An 18,801-nucleotide genomic window follows, 5' to 3' on the forward strand; every position below is an offset into this window, starting at 1 on the left:
GAGCACAAAGTCCAGACTGCCAAATAAAAGCATGTAGAATGTGTTCACTGGCTCTGTACTGTCCTGTCTCCACTACAGAAGGAGCAGCGCCCTCTGCTGACGAAAGCGGACAAGAAAATGCTTACGGCACCTGGTATTCCCAGGCGGTCTCCCATCCAAGTACTAACCAGGCCCGACCCTGCTTAGCTTCCGAGATCAGACGAGATCGGGCGTGTTCAGAGTGGTATGGCCGTAAACGATTACTGCTGTCGCACACGGGCTATTTATAAATGCTAAAACATCACCAACGCTTCTTTTAATACAGTGTAAAAATGCTCTGTTGCAAGTCAAAGCCATGTATTCAAAATCTTAAGTAAAAGTACATAAGTAAATACATTTAAAGTTCCAAAAGTAAAAATACTCATTATGCAGAACGGCCCATTTTCAGAATAACATATATATATATAAAAACATTTTGAAGCATAAAGTAGAGTAAAATACAGTGGCTACTTTAGCAAATGTACTTGGTTACAGTCCACCACTGTAAAATTGGCTACATATTGCCTAATGACTAGAGCAGGAAATGTGTATCCATCTTCACACCGCCTATTGAATGTGATGGCTGGAAATGAGAGCAATTAAAATAGAAGTACAATACAGAGCACAAAGTCCAGACTGCCAAATAAAAGCATGGAGAATGTGTTCACTGGCTCTGTACTGTCCTGTCTCCACTACAGAAGGAGCAGCGCCCTCTGCTGACGAAAGCGGACAAGAAAATGCTTACGGCACCTGGTATTCCCAGGCGGTCTCCCATCCAAGTACTAACCAGGCCCGACCCTGCTTAGCTTCCGAGATCAGACGAGATCGGGCGTGTTCAGAGTGGTATGGCCGTAAACGATTACTGCTGTCGCACACGGGCTATTTATAAATGCTAAAACATCACCAACGCTTCTTTTAATACAGTGTAAAAATGCTCTGTTGCAAGTCAAAGCCATGTATTCAAAATCTTAAGTAAAAGTACATAAGTAAATACATTTAAAGTTCCAAAAGTAAAAATACTCATTATGCAGAACGGCCCATTTTCAGAATAACATATATATATATAAAAACATTTTGAAGCATAAAGTAGAGTAAAATACAGTGGCTACTTTAGCAAATGTACTTGGTTACAGTCCACCACTGTAAAATTGGCTACATATTGCCTAATGACGAGAGCAGGAAATGTGTATCCATCGGCAACACTGCATCTTCACACCGCCTATTGAATGTGATGGCTGGAAATGAGAGCAATTAAAATAGAAGTACAATACAGAGCACAAAGTCCAGACTGCCAAATAAAAGCATGTAGAATGTGTTCACTGGCTCTGTACTGTCCTGTCTCCACTACAGAAGGAGCAGCGCCCTCTGCTGACGAAAGCGGACAAGAAAATGCTTACGGCACCTGGTATTCCCAGGCGGTCTCCAATCCAAGTACTAACCAGGCCCGACCCTGCTTAGCTTCCGAGATCAGACGAGATCGGGCGTGTTCAGAGTGGTATGGCCGTAAACGATTACTGCTGTCGCACACGGGCTATTTATAAATGCTAAAACATCACCAACGCTTCTTTTAATACAGTGTAAAAATGCTCTGTTGCAAGTCAAATCCATGTATTCAAAATCTTAAGTAAAAGTACATAAGTAAATACATTTAAAGTTCCAAAAGTAAAAATACTCATTATGCAGAACGGCCCATTTTCAGAATAACATATATATATATAAAAACATTTTGAAGCATAAAGTAGAGTAAAATACAGTGGCTACTTTAGCAAATGTACTTGGTTACAGTCCACCACTGTAAAATTGGCTACATATTGCCTAATGACGAGAGCAGGAAATGTGTATCCATCGGCAACACTGCATCTTCACACCGCCTATTGAATGTGATGGCTGGAAATGAGAGCAATTAAAATAGAAGTACAATACAGAGCACAAAGTCCAGACTGCCAAATAAAAGCATGTAGAATGTGTTCACTGGCTCTGTACTGTCCTGTCTCCACTACAGAAGGAGCAGCGCCCTCTGCTGACGAAAGCGGACAAGAAAATGCTTACGGCACCTGGTATTCCCAGGCGGTCTCCCATCCAAGTACTAACCAGGCCCGACCCTGCTTAGCTTCCGAGATCAGACGAGATCGGGCGTGTTCAGAGTGGTATGGCCGTAAACGATTACTGCTGTCGCACACGGGCTATTTATAAATGCTAAAACGTCACCAACGCTTCTTTTAATACAGTGTAAAAATGCTCTGTTGCAAGTCAAATCCATGTATTCAAAATCTTAAGTAAAAGTACATAAGTAAATACATTTAAAGTTTCAAAAGTAAAAATACTCATTATGCAGAACGGCCCATTTTCAGAATAACATATATATATATAAAAACATTTTGAAGCATAAAGTAGAGTAAAATACAGTGGCTACTTTAGCAAATGTACTTGGTTACAGTCCACCACTGTAAAATTGGCTACATATTGCCTAATGACTAGAGCAGGAAATGTGTATCCATCTTCACACCGCCTATTGAATGTGATGGCTGGAAATGAGAGCAATTAAAATAGAAGTACAATACAGAGCACAAAGTCCAGACTGCCAAATAAAAGCATGTAGAATGTGTTCACTGGCTCTGTACTGTCCTGTCTCCACTACAGAAGGAGCAGCGCCCTCTGCTGACGAAAGCGGACAAGAAAATGCTTACGGCACCTGGTATTCCCAGGCGGTCTCCCATCCAAGTACTAACCAGGCCCGACCCTGCTTAGCTTCCGAGATCAGACGAGATCGGGCGTGTTCAGAGTGGTATGGCCGTAAACGATTACTACTGTCGCACACGGGCTATTTATAAATGCTAAAACATCACCAACGCTTCTTTTAATACAGTGTAAAAATGCTCTGTTGCAAGTCAAAGCCATGTATTCAAAATCTTAAGTAAAAGTACATAAGTAAATACATTTAAAGTTCCAAAAGTGAAAATACTTATTATGCAGAACGGCCCATTTTCAGAATAACATATACAGTATATATATAAAAACATTTTGAAGCATAAAGTAGAGTAAAATACAGTGGCTACTTAGGCAAATGTACTTGGTTACAGTCCACCACTGTAAAATTGGCTACATATTGCCTAATGACTAGAGCAGGAAATGTGTATCCATCTTCACACCGCCTATTGAATGTGATGGCTGGAAATGAGAGCAATTAAAATAGAAGTACAATACAGAGCACAAAGTCCAGACTGCCAAATAAAAGCATGTAGAATGTGTTCACTGGCTCTGTACTGTCCTGTCTCCACTACAGAAGGAGCAGCGCCCTCTGCTGACGAAAGCGGACAAGAAAATGCTTACGGCACCTGGTATTCCCAGGCGGTCTCCCATCCAAGTACTAACCAGGCCCGACCCTGCTTAGCTTCCGAGATCAGACGAGATCGGGCGTGTTCAGAGTGGTATGGCCGTAAACGATTACTGCTGTCGCACACGGGCTATTTATAAATGCTAAAACATCACCAACGCTTCTTTTATTACAGTGTAAAAATGCTCTGTTGCAAGTCAAAGCCATGTATTCAAAATCTTAAGTAAAAGTACATAAGTAAATACATTTAAAGTTCCAAAAGTGAAAATACTTATTATGCAGAACAGCCCATTTTCAGAATAACATATACAGTATATATATAAAAACATTTTGAAGCATAAAGTAGAGTAAAATACAGTGGCTACTTTAGCAAATGTACTTGGTTACAGTCCACCACTGTAAAATTGGCTACATATTGCCTAATGACTAGAGCAGGAAATGTGTATCCATCTTCACACCGCCTATTGAATGTGATGGCTGGAAATGAGAGCAATTAAAATAGAAGTACAATACAGAGCACAAAGTCCAGACTGCCAAATAAAAGCATGTAGAATGTGTTCACTGGCTCTGTACTGTCCTGTCTCCACTACAGAAGGAGCAGCGCCCTCTGCTGACGAAAGCGGACAAGAAAATGCTTACGGCACCTGGTATTCCCAGGCGGTCTCCCATCCAAGTACTAACCAGGCCCGACCCTGCTTAGCTTCCGAGATCAGACGAGATCGAGCGTGTTCAGAGTGGTATGGCCGTAAACGACTACTGCTGTCGCACACGGGCTATTTATAAATGCTAAAACATCACCAACGCTTCTTTTAATACAGTGTAAAAATGCTCTGTTGCAAGTCAAAGCCATGTATTCAAAATCTTAAGTAAAAGTACATAAGTAAATACATTTAAAGTTCCAAAAGTGAAAATACTTATTATGCAGAACGGCCCATTTTCAGAATAACATATACAGTATATATATAAAAACATTTTGAAGCATAAAGTAGAGTAAAATACAGTGGCTACTTTAGCAAATGTACTTGGTTACAGTCCACCACTGTAAAATTGGCTACATATTGCCTAATGACTAGAGCAGGAAATGTGTATCCATCTTCACACCGCCTATTGAATGTGATGGCTGGAAATGAGAGCAATTAAAATAGAAGTACAATACAGAGCACAAAGTCCAGACTGCCAAATAAAAGCATGTAGAATGTGTTCACTGGCTCTGTACTGTCCTGTCTCCACTACAGAAGGAGCAGCGCCCTCTGCTGACGAAAGCGGACAAGAAAATGCTTACGGCACCTGGTATTCCCAGGCGGTCTCCCATCCAAGTACTAACCAGGCCCGACCCTGCTTAGCTTCCGAGATCAGACGAGATCGGGCGTGTTCAGAGTGGTATGGCCGTAAACGATTACTGCTGTCGCACACGGGCTATTTATAAATGCTAAAACATCACCAACGCTTCTTTTAATACAGTGTAAAAATGCTCTGTTGCAAGTCAAAGCCATGTATTCAAAATCTTAAGTAAAAGTACATAAGTAAATACATTTAAAGTTCCAAAAGTGAAAATACTTATTATGCAGAACGGCCCATTTTCAGAATAACATATACAGTATATATATAAAAACATTTTGAAGCATAAAGTAGAGTAAAATACAGTGGCTACTTTAGCAAATGTACTTGGTTACAGTCCACCACTGTAAAATTGGCTACATATTGCCTAATGACTAGAGCAGGAAATGTGTATCCATCTTCACACCGCCTATTGAATGTGATGGCTGGAAATGAGAGCAATTAAAATAGAAGTACAATACAGAGCACAAAGTCCAGACTGCCAAATAAAAGCATGTAGAATGTGTTCACTGGCTCTGTACTGTCCTGTCTCCACTACAGAAGGAGCAGCGCCCTCTGCTGACGAAAGCGGACAAGAAAATGCTTACGGCACGTGGTATTCCCAGGCGGTCTCCCATCCAAGTACTAACCAGGCCCGACCCTGCTTAGCTTCCGAGATCAGACGAGATCAGGCGTGTTCAGAGTGGTATGGCCGTAAACGATTACTGCTGTCGCACACGGGCTATTTATAAATGCTAAAACATCACCAACGCTTCTTTTAATACAGTGTAAAAATGCTCTGTTGCAAGTCAAAGCCATGTATTCAAAATCTTAAGTAAAAGTACATAAGTAAATACATTTAAAGTTCCAAAAGTAAAAATACTCATTATGCAGAACGGCCCATTTTCAGAATAACATATATATATATAAAAACATTTTGAAGCATAAAGTAGAATACAATACAGTGGCTACTTTAGCAAATGTACTTGGTTACAGTCCACCACTGTAAAATTGGCTACATATTGCCTAATGACTAGAGCAGGAAATGTGTATCCATCTTCACACCGCCTATTGAATGTGATGGCTGGAAATGAGAGCAATTAAAATAGAAGTACAATACAGAGCACAAAGTCCAGACTGCCAAATAAAAGCATGTAGAATGTGTTCACTGGCTCTGTACTGTCCTGTCTCCACTACAGAAGGAGCAGCGCCCTCTGCTGACGAAAGCGGACAAGAAAATGCTTACGGCACCTGGTATTCCCAGGCGGTCTCCCATCCAAGTACTAACCAGGCCCGACCCTGCTTTGCTTCCGAGATCAGACGAGATCAGGCGTGTTCAGAGTGGTATGGCCGTAAACGATTACTGCTGTCGCACACGAGCTATTTATAAATGCTAAAACATCACCAACGCTTCTTTTAATACAGTGTAAAAATGCTCTGTTGCAAGTCAAAGCCATGTATTCAAAATCTTAAGTAAAAGTACATAAGTAAATACATTTAAAGTTCCAAAAGTGAAAATACTTATTATGCAGAACGGCCCATTTTCAGAATAACATATACAGTATATATATAAAAACATTTTGAAGCATAAAGTAGAGTAAAATACAGTGGCTACTTTAGCAAATGTACTTGGTTACAGTCCACCACTGTAAAATTGGCTACATATTGCCTAATGACTAGAGCAGGAAATGTGTATCCATCGGCAACACTGCATCTTCACACCGCCTATTGAATGTGATGGCTGGAAATGAGAGCAATTAAAATAGAAGTACAATACAGAGCACAAAGTCCAGACTGCCAAATAAAAGCATGTAGAATGTGTTCACTGGCTCTGTACTGTCCTGTCTCCACTACAGAAGGAGCAGCGCCCTCTGCTGACGAAAGCGGACAAGAAAATGCTTACGGCACCTGGTATTCCCAGGCGGTCTCCCATCCAAGTACTAACCAGGCCCGACCCTGCTTAGCTTCCGAGATCAGACGAGATCGGGCGTGTTCAGAGTGGTATGGCCGTAAACGATTACTGCTGTCGCACACGGGCTATTTATAAATGCTAAAACATCACCAACGCTTCTTTTAATACAGTGTAAAAATGCTCTGTTGCAAGTCAAAGCCATGTATTCAAAATCTTAAGTAAAAGTACATAAGTAAATACATTTAAAGTTCCAAAAGTGAAAATACTTATTATGCAGAACGGCCCATTTTCAGAATAACATATACAGTATATATATAAAAACATTTTGAAGCATAAAGTAGAGTAAAATACAGTGGCTACTTTAGCAAATGTACTTGGTTACAGTCCACCACTGTAAAATTGGCTACATATTGCCTAATGACTAGAGCAGGAAATGTGTATCCATCTTCACACCGCCTATTGAATGTGATGGCTGGAAATGAGAGCAATTAAAATAGAAGTACAATACAGAGCACAAAGTCCAGACTGCGAAATAAAAGCATGTAGAATGTGTTCACTGGCTCTGTACTGTCCTGTCTCCACTACAGAAGGAGCAGCGCCCTCTGCTGACGAAAGCGGACAAGAAAATGCTTACGGCACCTGGTATTCCCAGGCGGTCTCCCATCCAAGTACTAACCAGGCCCGACCCTGCTTAGCTTCCGAGATCAGACGAGATCGGGCGTGTTCAGAGTGGTATGGCCGTAAACGATTACTGCTGTCGCACACGGGCTATTTATAAATGCTAAAACATCACCAACGCTTCTTTTAATACAGTGTAAAAATGCTCTGTTGCAAGTCAAAGCCATGTATTCAAAATCTTAAGTAAAAGTACATAAGTAAATACATTTAAAGTTCCAAAAGTGAAAATACTTATTATGCAGAACGGCCCATTTTCAGAATAACATATACAGTATATATATAAAAACATTTTGAAGCATAAAGTAGAGTAAAATACAGTGGCTACTTTAGCAAATGTACTTGGTTACAGTCCACCACTGTAAAATTGGCTACATATTGCCTAATGACTAGAGCAGGAAATGTGTATCCATCTTCACACCGCCTATTGAATGTGATGGCTGGAAATGAGAGCAATTAAAATAGAAGTACAATACAGAGCACAAAGTCCAGACTGCCAAATAAAAGCATGTAGAATGTGTTCACTGGCTCTGTACTGTCCTGTCTCCACTACAGAAGGAGCAGCGCCCTCTGCTGACGAAAGCGGACAAGAAAATGCTTACGGCACCTGGTATTCCCAGGCGGTCTCCCATCCAAGTACTAACCAGGCCCGACCCTGCTTAGCTTCCGAGATCAGACGAGATCGGGCGTGTTCAGAGTGGTATGGCCGTAAACGATTACTGCTGTCGCACACGGGCTATTTATAAATGCTAAAACATCACCAACGCTTCTTTTAATACAGTGTAAAAATGCTCTGTTGCAAGTCAAAGCCATGTATTCAAAATCTTAAGTAAAAGTACATAAGTAAATACATTTAAAGTTCCAAAAGTGAAAATACTTATTATGCAGAACGGCCCATTTTCAGAATAACATATACAGTATATATATAAAAACATTTTGAAGCATAAAGTAGAGTAAAATACAGTGGCTACTTTAGCAAATGTACTTGGTTACAGTCCACCACTGTAAAATTGGCTACATATTGCCTAATGACTAGAGCAGGAAATGTGTATCCATCTTCACACCGCCTATTGAATGTGATGGCTGGAAATGAGAGCAATTAAAATAGAAGTACAATACAGAGCACAAAGTCCAGACTGCCAAATAAAAGCATGTAGAATGTGTTCACTGGCTCTGTACTGTCCTGTCTCCACTACAGAAGGAGCAGCGCCCTCTGCTGACGAAAGCGGACAAGAAAATGCTTACGGCACCTGGTATTCCCAGGCGGTCTCCCATCCAAGTACTAACCAGGCCCGACCCTGCTTAGCTTCCGAGATCAGACGAGATCGGGCGTGTTCAGAGTGGTATGGCCGTAAACGATTACTGCTGTCGCACACGGGCTATTTATAAATGCTAAAACATCACCAACGCTTCTTTTAATACAGTGTAAAAATGCTCTGTTGCAAGTCAAAGCCATGTATTCAAAATCTTAAGTAAAAGTACATAAGTAAATACATTTAAAGTTCCAAAAGTGAAAATACTTATTATGCAGAACGGCCCATTTTCAGAATAACATATACAGTATATATATAAAAACATTTTGAAGCATAAAGTAGAGTAAAATACAGTGGCTACTTTAGCAAATGTACTTGGTTACAGTCCACCACTGTAAAATTGGCTACATATTGCCTAATGACTAGAGCAGGAAATGTGTATCCATCTTCACACCGCCTATTGAATGTGATGGCTGGAAATGAGAGCAATTAAAATAGAAGTACAATACAGAGCACAAAGTCCAGACTGCCAAATAAAAGCATGTAGAATGTGTTCACTGGCTCTGTACTGTCCTGTCTCCACTACAGAAGGAGCAGCGCCCTCTGCTGACGAAAGCGGACAAGAAAATGCTTACGGCACCTGGTACTCCCAGGCGGTCTCCCATCCAAGTACTAACCAGGCCCGACCCTGCTTAGCTTCCGAGATCAGACGAGATCGGGCGTGTTCAGAGTGGTATGGCCGTAAACGATTACTGCTGTCGCACACGGGCTATTTATAAATGCTAAAACATCACCAACGCTTCTTTTAATACAGTGTAAAAATGCTCTGTTGCAAGTCAAAGCCATGTATTCAAAATCTTAAGTAAAAGTACATAAGTAAATACATTTAAAGTTCCAAAAGTGAAAATACTTATTATGCAGAACGGCCCATTTTCAGAATAACATATACAGTATATATATAAAAACATTTTGAAGCATAAAGTAGAGTAAAATACAGTGGCTACTTTAGCAAATGTACTTGGTTACAGTCCACCACTGTAAAATTGGCTACATATTGCCTAATGACTAGAGCAGGAAATGTGTATCCATCGGCAACACTGCATCTTCACACCGCCTATTGAATGTGATGGCTGGAAATGAGAGCAATTAAAATAGAAGTACAATACAGAGCACAAAGTCCAGACTGCCAAATAAAAGCATGTAGAATGTGTTCACTGGCTCTGTACTGTCCTGTCTCCACTACAGAAGGAGCAGCGCCCTCTGCTGACGAAAGCGGACAAGAAAATGCTTACGGCACGTGGTATTCCCAGGCGGTCTCCCATCCAAGTACTAACCAGGCCCGACCCTGCTTAGCTTCCGAGATCAGACGAGATCGGGCGTGTTCAGAGTGGTATGGCCGTAAACGATTACTGCTGTCGCACACGGGCTATTTATAAATGCTAAAACATCACCAACGCTTCTTTTAATACAGTGTAAAAATGCTCTGTTGCAAGTCAAAGCCATGTATTCAAAATCTTAAGTAAAAGTACATAAGTAAATACATTTAAAGTTCCAAAAGTAAAAATACTCATTATGCAGAACGGCCCATTTTCAGAATAACATATATATATATAAAAACATTTTGAAGCATAAAGTAGAATACAATACAGTGGCTACTTTAGCAAATGTACTTGGTTACAGTCCACCACTGTAAAATTGGCTACATATTGCCTAATGACTAGAGCAGGAAATGTGTATCCATCTTCACACCGCCTATTGAATGTGATGGCTGGAAATGAGAGCAATTAAAATAGAAGTACAATACAGAGCACAAAGTCCAGACTGCCAAATAAAAGCATGTAGAATGTGTTCACTGGCTCTGTACTGTCCTGTCTCCACTACAGAAGGAGCAGCGCCCTCTGCTGACGAAAGCGGACAAGAAAATGCTTACGGCACGTGGTATTCCCAGGCGGTCTCCCATCCAAGTACTAACCAGGCCCGACCCTGCTTAGCTTCCGAGATCAGACGAGATCGGGCGTGTTCAGAGTGGTATGGCCGTAAACGATTACTGCTGTCGCACACGGGCTATTTATAAATGCTAAAACATCACCAACGCTTCTTTTAATACAGTGTAAAAATGCTCTGTTGCAAGTCAAAGCCATGTATTCAAAATCTTAAGTAAAAGTACATAAGTAAATACATTTAAAGTTCCAAAAGTAAAAATACTCATTATGCAGAACGGCCCATTTTCAGAATAACATATATATATATAAAAACATTTTGAAGCATAAAGTAGAATACAATACAGTGGCTACTTTAGCAAATGTACTTGGTTACAGTCCACCACTGTAAAATTGGCTACATATTGCCTAATGACGAGAGCAGGAAATGTGTATCCATCGGCAACACTGCATCTTCACACCGCCTATTGAATGTGATGGCTGGAAATGAGAGCAATTAAAATAGAAGTACAATACAGAGCACAAAGTCCAGACTGCCAAATAAAAGCATGTAGAATGTGTTCACTGGCTCTGTACTGTCCTGTCTCCACTACAGAAGGAGCAGCGCCCTCTGCTGACGAAAGCGGACAAGAAAATGCTTACGGCACCTGGTATTCCCAGGCGGTCTCCCATCCAAGTACTAACCAGGCCCGACCCTGCTTAGCTTCCGAGATCAGACGAGATCGGGCGTGTTCAGAGTGGTATGGCCGTAAACGATTACTGCTGTCGCACACGGGCTATTTATAAATGCTAAAACATCACCAACGCTTCTTTTAATACAGTGTAAAAATGCTCTGTTGCAAGTCAAAGCCATGTATTCAAAATCTTAAGTAAAAGTACATAAGTAAATACATTTAAAGTTCCAAAAGTGAAAATACTTATTATGCAGAACGGCCCATTTTCAGAATAACATATACAGTATATATATAAAAACATTTTGAAGCATAAAGTAGAGTAAAATACAGTGGCTACTTTAGCAAATGTACTTGGTTACAGTCCACCACTGTAAAATTGGCTACATATTGCCTAATGACTAGAGCAGGAAATGTGTATCCATCGGCAACACTGCATCTTCACACCGCCTATTGAATGTGATGGCTGGAAATGAGAGCAATTAAAATAGAAGTACAATACAGAGCACAAAGTCCAGACTGCCAAATAAAAGCATGTAGAATGTGTTCACTGGCTCTGTACTGTCCTGTCTCCACTACAGAAGGAGCAGCGCCCTCTGCTGACGAAAGCGGACAAGAAAATGCTTACGGCACCTGGTATTCCCAGGCGGTCTCCCATCCAAGTACTAACCAGGCCCGACCCTGCTTAGCTTCCGAGATCAGACGAGATCGGGCGTGTTCAGAGTGGTATGGCCGTAAACGATTACTGCTGTCGCACACGGGCTATTTATAAATGCTAAAACATCACCAACGCTTCTTTTAATACAGTGTAAAAATGCTCTGTTGCAAGTCAAAGCCATGTATTCAAAATCTTAAGTAAAAGTACATAAGTAAATACATTTAAAGTTCCAAAAGTGAAAATACTTATTATGCAGAACGGCCCATTTTCAGAATAACATATACAGTATATATATAAAAACATTTTGAAGCATAAAGTAGAGTAAAATACAGTGGCTACTTTAGCAAATGTACTTGGTTACAGTCCACCACTGTAAAATTGGCTACATATTGCCTAATGACTAGAGCAGGAAATGTGTATCCATCTTCACACCGCCTATTGAATGTGATGGCTGGAAATGAGAGCAATTAAAATAGAAGTACAATACAGAGCACAAAGTCCAGACTGCCAAATAAAAGCATGTAGAATGTGTTCACTGGCTCTGTACTGTCCTGTCTCCACTACAGAAGGAGCAGCGCCCTCTGCTGACGAAAGCGGACAAGAAAATGCTTACGGCACCTGGTATTCCCAGGCGGTCTCCCATCCAAGTACTAACCAGGCCCGACCCTGCTTAGCTTCCGAGATCAGACGAGATCGGGCGTGTTCAGAGTGGTATGGCCGTAAACGATTACTGCTGTCGCACACGGGCTATTTATAAATGCTAAAACATCACCAACGCTTCTTTTAATACAGTGTAAAAATGCTCTGTTGCAAGTCAAATCCATGTATTCAAAATCTTAAGTAAAAGTACATAAGTAAATACATTTAAAGTTCCAAAAGTAAAAATACTCATTATGCAGAACGGCCCATTTTCAGAATAACATATATATATATAAAAACATTTTGAAGCATAAAGTAGAGTAAAATACAGTGGCTACTTTAGCAAATGTACTTGGTTACAGTCCACCACTGTAAAATTGGCTACATATTGCCTAATGACGAGAGCAGGAAATGTGTATCCATCGGCAACACTGCATCTTCACACCGCCTATTGAATGTGATGGCTGGAAATGAGAGCAATTAAAATAGAAGTACAATACAGAGCACAAAGTCCAGACTGCCAAATAAAAGCATGTAGAATGTGTTCACTGGCTCTGTACTGTCCTGTCTCCACTACAGAAGGAGCAGCGCCCTCTGCTGACGAAAGCGGACAAGAAAATGCTTACGGCACCTGGTATTCCCAGGCGGTCTCCCATCCAAGTACTAACCAGGCCCGACCCTGCTTAGCTTCCGAGATCAGACGAGATCGGGCGTGTTCAGAGTGGTATGGCCGTAAACGATTACTGCTGTCGCACACGGGCTATTTATAAATGCTAAAACATCACCAACGCTTCTTTTAATACAGTGTAAAAATGCTCTGTTGCAAGTCAAATCCATGTATTCAAAATCTTAAGTAAAAGTACATAAGTAAATACATTTAAAGTTCCAAAAGTAAAAATACTCATTATGCAGAACGGCCCATTTTCAGAATAACATATATATATATAAAAACATTTTGAAGCATAAAGTAGAGTAAAATACAGTGGCTACTTTAGCAAATGTACTTGGTTACAGTCCACCACTGTAAAATTGGCTACATATTGCCTAATGACTAGAGCAGGAAATGTGTATCCATCTTCACACCGCCTATTGAATGTGATGGCTGGAAATGAGAGCAATTAAAATAGAAGTACAATACAGAGCACAAAGTCCAGACTGCCAAATAAAAGCATGTAGAATGTGTTCACTGGCTCTGTACTGTCCTGTCTCCACTACAGAAGGAGCAGCGCCCTCTGCTGACGAAAGCGGACAAGAAAATGCTTACGGCACCTGGTATTCCCAGGCGGTCTCCCATCCAAGTACTAACCAGGCCCGACCCTGCTTAGCTTCCGAGATCAGACGAGATCGGGCGTGTTCAGAGTGGTATGGCCGTAAACGATTACTGCTGTCGCACACGGGCTATTTATAAATGCTAAAACATCACCAACGCTTCTTTTAATACAGTGTAAAAATGCTCTGTTGCAAGTCAAAGCCATGTATTCAAAATCTTAAGTAAAAGTACATAAGTAAATACATTTAAAGTTCCAAAAGTGAAAATACTTATTATGCAGAACGGCCCATTTTCAGAATAACATATACAGTATATATATAAAAACATTTTGAAGCATAAAGTAGAGTAAAATACAGTGGCTACTTTAGCAAATGTACTTGGTTACAGTCCACCACTGTAAAATTGGCTACATATTGCCTAATGACGAGAGCAGGAAATGTGTATCCATCGGCAACACTGCATCTTCACACCGCCTATTGAATGTGATGGCTGGAAATGAGAGCAATTAAAATAGAAGTACAATACAGAGCACAAAGTCCAGACTGCCAAATAAAAGCATGTAGAATGTGTTCACTGGCTCTGTACTGTCCTGTCTCCACTACAGAAGGAGCAGCGCCCTCTGCTGACGAAAGCGGACAAGAAAATGCTTACGGCACCTGGTATTCCCAGGCGGTCTCCCATCCAAGTACTAACCAGGCCCGACCCTGCTTAGCTTCCGAGATCAGACGAGATCGGGCGTGTTCAGAGTGGTATGGCCGTAAACGATTACTGCTGTCGCACACGGGCTATTTATAAATGCTAAAACATCACCAACGCTTCTTTTAATACAGTGTAAAAATGCTCTGTTGCAAGTCAAATCCATGTATTCAAAATCTTAAGTAAAAGTACATAAGTAAATACATTTAAAGTTCCAAAAGTAAAAATACTCATTATGCAGAACGGCCCATTTTCAGAATAACATATATATATATAAAAACATTTTGAAGCATAAAGTAGAGTAAAATACAGTGGCTACTTTAGCAAATGTACTTGGTTACAGTCCACCACTGTAAAATTGGCTACATATTGCCTAATGACTAGAGCAGGAAATGTGTATCCATCTTCACACCGCCTATTGAATGTGATGGCTGGAAATGAGAGCAATTAAAATAGAAGTACAATACAGAGCACAAAGTCCAGACTGCCAAATAAAAGCATGTAGAATGTGTTCACTGGCTCTGTACTGTCCTGTCTCCACTACAGAAGGAGCAGCGCCCTCTGCTGACGAAAGCGGACAAGAAAATGCTTACGGCACCTGGTATTCCCAGGCGGTCTCCCATCCAAGTACTAACCAGGCCCGACCCTGCTTAGCTTCCGAGATCAGACGAGATCGGGCGTGTTCAGAGTGGTATGGCCGTAAACGATTACTGCTGTCGCACACGGGCTATTTATAAATGCTAAAACATCACCAACGCTTCTTTTAATACAGTGTAAAAATGCTCTGTTGCAAGTCAAAGCCATGTATTCAAAATCTTAAGTAAAAGTACATAAGTAAATACATTTAAAGTTCCAAAAGTGAAAATACTTATTATGCAGAACGGCCCATTTTCAGAATAACATATACAGTATATATATAAAAACATTTTGAAGCATAAAGTAGAGTAAAATACAGTGGCTACTTTAGCAAATGTACTTGGTTACAGTCCACCACTGTAAAATTGGCTACATATTGCCTAATGACTAGAGCAGGAAATGTGTATCCATCTTCACACCGCCTATTGAATGTGATGGCTGGAAATGAGAGCAATTAAAATAGAAGTACAATACAGAGCACAAAGTCCAGACTGCCAAATAAAAGCATGTAGAATGTGTTCACTGGCTCTGTACTGTCCTGTCTCCACTACAGAAGGAGCAGCGCCCTCTGCTGACGAAAGCGGACAAGAAAATGCTTACGGCACCTGGTATTCCCAGGCGGTCTCCCATCCAAGTACTAACCAGGCCCGACCCTGCTTAGCTTCCGAGATCAGACGAGATCGGGCGTGTTCAGAGTGGTATGGCCGTAAACGATTACTGCTGTCGCACACGGGCTATTTATAAATGCTAAAACGTCACCAACGCTTCTTTTAATACAGTGTAAAAATGCTCTGTTGCAAGTCAAATCCATGTATTCAAAATCTTAAGTAAAAGTACATAAGTAAATACATTTAAAGTTCCAAAAGTAAAAATACTCATTATGCAGAACGGCCCATTTTCAGAATAACATATATATATATAAAAACATTTTGAAGCATAAAGTAGAGTAAAATACAGTGGCTACTTTAGCAAATGTACTTGGTTACAGTCCACCACTGTAAAATTGGCTACATATTGCCTAATGACTAGAGCAGGAAATGTGTATCCATCTTCACACCGCCTATTGAATGTGATGGCTGGAAATGAGAGCAATTAAAATAGAAGTACAATACAGAGCACAAAGTCCAGACTGCCAAATAAAAGCATGTAGAATGTGTTCACTGGCTCTGTACTGTCCTGTCTCCACTACAGAAGGAGCAGCGCCCTCTGCTGACGAAAGCGGACAAGAAAATGCTTACGGCACCTGGTATTCCCAGGCGGTCTCCCATCCAAGTACTAACCAGGCCCGACCCTGCTTAGCTTCCGAGATCAGACGAGATCGGGCGTGTTCAGAGTGGTATGGCCGTAAACGACTACTGCTGTCGCACACGGGCTATTTATAAATGCTAAAACATCACCAACGCTTCTTTTAATACAGTGTAAAAATGCTCTGTTGCAAGTCAAAGCCATGTATTCAAAATCTTAAGTAAAAGTACATAAGTAAATACATTTAAAGTTCCAAAAGTGAAAATACTTATTATGCAGAACGGCCCATTTTCAGAATAACATATACAGTATATATATAAAAACATTTTGAAGCATAAAGTAGAGTAAAATACAGTGGCTACTTTAGCAAATGTACTTGGTTACAGTCCACCACTGTAAAATTGGCTACATATTGCCTAATGACTAGAGCAGGAAATGTGTATCCATCTTCACACCGCCTATTGAATGTGATGGCTGGAAATGAGAGCAATTAAAATAGAAGTACAATACAGAGCACAAAGTCCAGACTGCCAAATAAAAGCATGTAGAATGTGTTCACTGGCTCTGTACTGTCCTGTCTCCACTACAGAAGGAGCAGCGCCCTCTGCTGACGAAAGCGGACAAGAAAATGCTTACGGCACCTGGTATTCCCAGGCGGTCTCCCATCCAAGTACTAACCAGGCCCGACCCTGCTTAGCTTCCGAGATCAGACGAGATCGGGCGTGTTCAGAGTGGTATGGCCGTAAACGATTACTGCTGTCGCACACGGGCTATTTATAAATGCTAAAACATCACCAACGCTTCTTTTAATACAGTGTAAAAATGCTCTGTTGCAAGTCAAAGCCATGTATTCAAAATCTTAAGTAAAAGTACATAAGTAAATACATTTAAAGTTCCAAAAGTAAAAATACTCATTATGCAGAACGGCCCATTTTCAGAATAACATATATATATATATAAAAACATTTTGAAGCATAAAGTAGAATACAATACAGTGGCTACTTTAGCAAATGTACTTGGTTACAGTCCACCACTGTAAAATTGGCTACATATTGCCTAATGACTAGAGCAGGAAATGTGTATCCATCTTCACACCGCCTATTGAATGTGATGGCTGGAAATGAGAGCAATTAAAATAGAAGTACAATACAGAGCACAAAGTCCAGACTGCCAAATAAAAGCATGTAGAATGTGTTCACTGGCTCTGTACTGTCCTGTCTCCACTACAGAAGGAGCAGCGCCCTCTGCTGACGAAAGCGGACAAGAAAATGCTTACGGCACCTGGTATTCCCAGGCGGTCTCCCATCCAAGTACTAACCAGGCCCGACCCTGCTTAGCTTCCGAGATCAGACGAGATCGGGCGTGTTCAGAGTGGTATGGCCGTAAACGATTACTGCTGTCGCACACGGGCTATTTATAAATGCTAAAACATCACCAACGCTTCTTTTAATACAGTGTAAAAATGCTCTGTTGCAAGTCAAATCCATGTATTCAAAATCTTAAGTAAAAGTACATAAGTAAATACATTTAAAGTTCCAAAAGTAAAAATACTCATTATGCAGAACGGCCCATTTTCAGAATAACATATATATATATAAAAACATTTTGAAGCATAAAGTAGAGTAAAATACAGTGGCTACTTTAGCAAATGTACTTGGTTACAGTCCACCACTGTAAAATTGGCTACATATTGCCTAATGACTAGAGCAGGAAATGTGTATCCATCTTCACACCGCCTATTGAATGTGATGGCTGGAAATGAGAGCAATTAAAATAGAAGTACAATACAGAGCACAAAGTCCAGACTGCCAAATAAAAGCATGTAGAATGTGTTCACTGGCTCTGTACTGTCCTGTCTCCACTACAGAAGGAGCAGCGCCCTCTGCTGACGAAAGCGGACAAGAAAATGCTTACGGCACCTGGTATTCCCAGGCGGTCTCCCATCCAAGTACTAACCAGGCCCGACCCTGCTTAGCTTCCGAGATCAGACGAGATCGGGCGCGTTCAGAGTGGTATGGCCGTAAACGATTACTGCTGTCGCACACGGGCTATTTATAAATGCTAAAACATCACCAACGCTTCTTTTAATACAGTGTAAAAATGCTCTGTTGCAAGTCAAAGCCATGTATTCAAAATCTTAAGTAAAAGTACATAAGTAAATACATTTAAAGTTCCAAAAGTGAAAATACTCATTATGCAGAACGGCCCATTTTCAGAATAACATATATATATATAAAAACATTTTGAAGCATAAAGTAGAGTAAAATACAGTGGCTACTTTAGCAAATGTACTTGGTTACAGTCCACCACTGTAAAATTGGCTACATATTGCCTAATGACGAGAGCAGGAAATGTGTATCCATCGGCAACACTGCATCTTCACACCGCCTATTGAATGTGATGGCTGGAAATGAGAGCAATTAAAATAGAAGTACAATACAGAGCACAAAGTCCAGACTGCCAAATAAAAGCATGTAGAATGTGTTCACTGGCTCTGTACTGTCCTGTCTCCACTACAGAAGGAGCAGCGCCCTCTG

General features: G+C 40.7%; 29 non-coding genes across 29 annotated transcripts; all 29 read right to left on the reverse strand.

Annotated features, from left to right (window-relative positions):
* Positions 1-118: 118 nt before the first annotated feature.
* Positions 119-237, reverse strand: LOC139293167 (5S ribosomal RNA). Its single transcript, XR_011597789.1, has one exon. It is a non-coding gene; the product is annotated as a 5S ribosomal RNA (ribosomal RNA).
* Positions 238-756: 519 nt separating this feature from the next.
* Positions 757-875, reverse strand: LOC139293178 (5S ribosomal RNA). The gene has a single exon (XR_011597800.1). It is a non-coding gene; the product is annotated as a 5S ribosomal RNA (ribosomal RNA).
* A 533-nt stretch (positions 876-1,408) lies between these two features.
* On the reverse strand, positions 1,409-1,527 carry LOC139293655 (5S ribosomal RNA). Its single transcript, XR_011598254.1, has one exon. It is a non-coding gene; the product is annotated as a 5S ribosomal RNA (ribosomal RNA).
* Positions 1,528-2,060: 533 nt separating this feature from the next.
* LOC139293190 (5S ribosomal RNA) lies at positions 2,061-2,179 on the reverse strand. The gene has a single exon (XR_011597811.1). It is a non-coding gene; the product is annotated as a 5S ribosomal RNA (ribosomal RNA).
* Positions 2,180-2,698: 519 nt separating this feature from the next.
* On the reverse strand, positions 2,699-2,817 carry LOC139293202 (5S ribosomal RNA). Its single transcript, XR_011597822.1, has one exon. It is a non-coding gene; the product is annotated as a 5S ribosomal RNA (ribosomal RNA).
* Positions 2,818-3,341: 524 nt separating this feature from the next.
* Positions 3,342-3,460, reverse strand: LOC139293214 (5S ribosomal RNA). Its single transcript, XR_011597833.1, has one exon. It is a non-coding gene; the product is annotated as a 5S ribosomal RNA (ribosomal RNA).
* Positions 3,461-3,984: 524 nt separating this feature from the next.
* On the reverse strand, positions 3,985-4,103 carry LOC139293548 (5S ribosomal RNA). Its single transcript, XR_011598152.1, has one exon. It is a non-coding gene; the product is annotated as a 5S ribosomal RNA (ribosomal RNA).
* A 524-nt stretch (positions 4,104-4,627) lies between these two features.
* Positions 4,628-4,746, reverse strand: LOC139293225 (5S ribosomal RNA). The gene has a single exon (XR_011597844.1). It is a non-coding gene; the product is annotated as a 5S ribosomal RNA (ribosomal RNA).
* Positions 4,747-5,270: 524 nt separating this feature from the next.
* LOC139293671 (5S ribosomal RNA) lies at positions 5,271-5,389 on the reverse strand. The gene has a single exon (XR_011598269.1). It is a non-coding gene; the product is annotated as a 5S ribosomal RNA (ribosomal RNA).
* A 519-nt stretch (positions 5,390-5,908) lies between these two features.
* LOC139293603 (5S ribosomal RNA) lies at positions 5,909-6,027 on the reverse strand. The gene has a single exon (XR_011598206.1). It is a non-coding gene; the product is annotated as a 5S ribosomal RNA (ribosomal RNA).
* A 538-nt stretch (positions 6,028-6,565) lies between these two features.
* On the reverse strand, positions 6,566-6,684 carry LOC139293237 (5S ribosomal RNA). Its single transcript, XR_011597855.1, has one exon. It is a non-coding gene; the product is annotated as a 5S ribosomal RNA (ribosomal RNA).
* A 524-nt stretch (positions 6,685-7,208) lies between these two features.
* On the reverse strand, positions 7,209-7,327 carry LOC139293249 (5S ribosomal RNA). Its single transcript, XR_011597866.1, has one exon. It is a non-coding gene; the product is annotated as a 5S ribosomal RNA (ribosomal RNA).
* Positions 7,328-7,851: 524 nt separating this feature from the next.
* LOC139293261 (5S ribosomal RNA) lies at positions 7,852-7,970 on the reverse strand. The gene has a single exon (XR_011597878.1). It is a non-coding gene; the product is annotated as a 5S ribosomal RNA (ribosomal RNA).
* Positions 7,971-8,494: 524 nt separating this feature from the next.
* On the reverse strand, positions 8,495-8,613 carry LOC139293272 (5S ribosomal RNA). Its single transcript, XR_011597889.1, has one exon. It is a non-coding gene; the product is annotated as a 5S ribosomal RNA (ribosomal RNA).
* A 524-nt stretch (positions 8,614-9,137) lies between these two features.
* LOC139293538 (5S ribosomal RNA) lies at positions 9,138-9,256 on the reverse strand. Its single transcript, XR_011598143.1, has one exon. It is a non-coding gene; the product is annotated as a 5S ribosomal RNA (ribosomal RNA).
* Positions 9,257-9,794: 538 nt separating this feature from the next.
* On the reverse strand, positions 9,795-9,913 carry LOC139293622 (5S ribosomal RNA). The gene has a single exon (XR_011598224.1). It is a non-coding gene; the product is annotated as a 5S ribosomal RNA (ribosomal RNA).
* Positions 9,914-10,432: 519 nt separating this feature from the next.
* On the reverse strand, positions 10,433-10,551 carry LOC139293623 (5S ribosomal RNA). Its single transcript, XR_011598225.1, has one exon. It is a non-coding gene; the product is annotated as a 5S ribosomal RNA (ribosomal RNA).
* Positions 10,552-11,084: 533 nt separating this feature from the next.
* On the reverse strand, positions 11,085-11,203 carry LOC139293285 (5S ribosomal RNA). The gene has a single exon (XR_011597900.1). It is a non-coding gene; the product is annotated as a 5S ribosomal RNA (ribosomal RNA).
* Positions 11,204-11,741: 538 nt separating this feature from the next.
* Positions 11,742-11,860, reverse strand: LOC139293297 (5S ribosomal RNA). Its single transcript, XR_011597911.1, has one exon. It is a non-coding gene; the product is annotated as a 5S ribosomal RNA (ribosomal RNA).
* A 524-nt stretch (positions 11,861-12,384) lies between these two features.
* On the reverse strand, positions 12,385-12,503 carry LOC139293308 (5S ribosomal RNA). Its single transcript, XR_011597925.1, has one exon. It is a non-coding gene; the product is annotated as a 5S ribosomal RNA (ribosomal RNA).
* Positions 12,504-13,036: 533 nt separating this feature from the next.
* LOC139293320 (5S ribosomal RNA) lies at positions 13,037-13,155 on the reverse strand. The gene has a single exon (XR_011597936.1). It is a non-coding gene; the product is annotated as a 5S ribosomal RNA (ribosomal RNA).
* Positions 13,156-13,674: 519 nt separating this feature from the next.
* Positions 13,675-13,793, reverse strand: LOC139293329 (5S ribosomal RNA). Its single transcript, XR_011597945.1, has one exon. It is a non-coding gene; the product is annotated as a 5S ribosomal RNA (ribosomal RNA).
* Positions 13,794-14,331: 538 nt separating this feature from the next.
* Positions 14,332-14,450, reverse strand: LOC139293330 (5S ribosomal RNA). The gene has a single exon (XR_011597946.1). It is a non-coding gene; the product is annotated as a 5S ribosomal RNA (ribosomal RNA).
* Positions 14,451-14,969: 519 nt separating this feature from the next.
* LOC139293331 (5S ribosomal RNA) lies at positions 14,970-15,088 on the reverse strand. The gene has a single exon (XR_011597947.1). It is a non-coding gene; the product is annotated as a 5S ribosomal RNA (ribosomal RNA).
* Positions 15,089-15,612: 524 nt separating this feature from the next.
* Positions 15,613-15,731, reverse strand: LOC139293332 (5S ribosomal RNA). The gene has a single exon (XR_011597948.1). It is a non-coding gene; the product is annotated as a 5S ribosomal RNA (ribosomal RNA).
* Positions 15,732-16,250: 519 nt separating this feature from the next.
* Positions 16,251-16,369, reverse strand: LOC139293334 (5S ribosomal RNA). Its single transcript, XR_011597950.1, has one exon. It is a non-coding gene; the product is annotated as a 5S ribosomal RNA (ribosomal RNA).
* Positions 16,370-16,893: 524 nt separating this feature from the next.
* LOC139293335 (5S ribosomal RNA) lies at positions 16,894-17,012 on the reverse strand. The gene has a single exon (XR_011597951.1). It is a non-coding gene; the product is annotated as a 5S ribosomal RNA (ribosomal RNA).
* A 521-nt stretch (positions 17,013-17,533) lies between these two features.
* Positions 17,534-17,652, reverse strand: LOC139293336 (5S ribosomal RNA). The gene has a single exon (XR_011597952.1). It is a non-coding gene; the product is annotated as a 5S ribosomal RNA (ribosomal RNA).
* Positions 17,653-18,171: 519 nt separating this feature from the next.
* LOC139293380 (5S ribosomal RNA) lies at positions 18,172-18,290 on the reverse strand. Its single transcript, XR_011597993.1, has one exon. It is a non-coding gene; the product is annotated as a 5S ribosomal RNA (ribosomal RNA).
* Between the last annotated feature and the right edge of the window lie 511 nt (positions 18,291-18,801).

Source organism: Enoplosus armatus, chromosome 11 (genome assembly GCF_043641665.1).
Source record: "Enoplosus armatus isolate fEnoArm2 chromosome 11, fEnoArm2.hap1, whole genome shotgun sequence".
In the NCBI taxonomy this organism is placed as follows: domain Eukaryota; kingdom Metazoa; phylum Chordata; class Actinopteri; order Centrarchiformes; family Enoplosidae; genus Enoplosus; species Enoplosus armatus.